The sequence below is a fragment of the Microtus ochrogaster genome, unplaced genomic scaffold, assembly GCF_000317375.1.
Source record: "Microtus ochrogaster isolate Prairie Vole_2 unplaced genomic scaffold, MicOch1.0 UNK110, whole genome shotgun sequence".
Classification (NCBI taxonomy): Eukaryota; Metazoa; Chordata; class Mammalia; order Rodentia; family Cricetidae; genus Microtus; species Microtus ochrogaster.
This window is the reverse complement of record NW_004949208.1, coordinates 800280-802379: the sequence shown is the minus strand read 5'-3', so window position 1 is coordinate 802379 and position 2100 is coordinate 800280.

Genomic DNA, 2100 nt, shown 5'->3' with positions numbered 1-2100 from the left:
AACTCACAGAGATCCGCCTGCCTCTGCCTCCCGAGAAAAGATTTAATCTTTAATCTCTTTGTAGCTCTGGCTGTCCTGGAACTTGCTCAAATTCAGAGATCTGGCTGCCTCTGCCTCCTGAGTGCTAGGATTAAAGGTGTATACCACCACTGCTTTGCAAGATTTTCAGTTATTTGTATGTGTGTCTCTGTGTGGTTATGTGCACATGAGTGCAGATGCCTGCAGAGGCCTCAGGCATTGGAGCTGCTAGAGATGGAGTTATAGACAGTCATGAGCTGCCTGAAGTAGGTGTTAGAATTTGAACTCTGGTGGTCAGGAACAGCAGTATATGCCCTTAACCACTGAGACATCGCTTCAGTCCAGGTATTTCTTGTTAATATGTTTATTAACAATCTTCCCATATCCAAGCGTGGACTCCCCATCATTCCTGTAATCTGTATTACTGTATCCTTGCTGCCTAGGATGAGCACATAGAAGATGCTCAATAGCCCTTAAGTGAATGAACATTTGACTTTTTTTGCCTCATCTTCTATCACTTAGTTAGAGGCATCCTCCCACAAGTTGAATTATATTGCCTGTTATCTTCAGAAAGAAAGGCAAAGAGACTTTTTTTTTTTTGTTTTTTGAGACAGGGTTTTTCTGTGGCTTTGGAGTCTGTCCTGGAACTAGCTCTTGTAGACCAGGCTGGTCTCGAACTCACAAAGATCTGCCTGCCTCTGCCTCCCAAGTGCTGGGATTAAAGGTGTGCGCCACCACCGCCCGGCTGGCAAAGAGACTTTTAAAAGTAGAAGGCAGAGCCAGCGATGGTGGCATATGCCTTTAATTACAGCACCCTGGAGGCAGAGGCAGGCGGATCTCTGTGAGTTGAAGGCCAGCCTGGGATACAGATCAAGTTCCAGGACAGCCAGGACTACACAAAGAACTCTGTCTCGTCAAAAACAGAAAAAAAAAAAAGTAGAAGCTAGAGTTAGAGTGTTTTGGTTCAAATATTGCTATACCACTGCATGCCTTTGGACAATTAAAACAAATTTTGTTTAATTAATTTTTTTGTTTGTTTGAGATAAGTTCTCACTATGTTTCCCTGGCTATCCTAGAACTTACTCTGTAGACCAGGCTGGACTTGAACTCATAGAGATCTCCCTGCCTCTGCCTCTCAAGTGCTGAGATTAGAGGTGTATGCCACCATGCCTATAAAAAAAGTTAAAGATTTTATTTTATTTTATTTTATTTTTCAAAACAGTGAGGTTTTTTTCCTGCTACCAATGAATCAGGAAAACCTCTCTTTTTTTTTTTATTGAAAAAAAATTTTTTTCTGCCTCTTCCCAGCCTCCCATTTCCCTCCCCCTCCTCCCTAAAGATTTTATTTTTATATATGTGTATGTGACTGTGTATTTGGGCACCTGTGTAGATCAGAAAACAATGTTGGATTTCCCTGGAATTCAAGCTACAGGGTATGGTGAGTCCTGTGTTATAGGAGTTAGGAACTCTATAAGAGCAGCAAGTGCTCTAAACTGCTGAGCCATGTCTCCAATCCCTTGGTCAAGCTGGTTAAATTTATTGATAAAATAGAAACAGAGTACATGCTTTAAAGTTGTTGTGGTAATCAAATAGCTTATTTTTATTTTGATGTTCATGTGTGAGTTGCCTACATGTAAGTCAGATATCTTGGGACTAGAGTTACAGATGGTTATGAGCTGCCATGTGGGCACCCTCTCACACATACCCATATACTCACAAAATAAAAAAGAAATAAGTGAAAATAAATAAAAATGAAGGTCTGGAGAGATGGCCCAGCAGTTGAGAGCACTTACTCCTGCTGAGGGCCAGGTTTGGTTCCCAGCACCCATAGGGTAGTTCACATCATCTATAACTTCAGTTCCAGGGGACCCAACACCCTCTTCTTAAAGCCAGGGGCCCCAGGCTTTCATGTGGTGCACATGCATGGAAACAGGCAAGACACTCATAAATATAGAATTAAATAATAAACGTAAAAGAACAAATTTTAAAAGCCGGGCGATGGTGGCGCACGCCTTTAATCCCAGCACTCGGGAGGCAGAGACAGGCGGATCTCTGTGAGTTCGAGACCAGCCTGGTCTACAG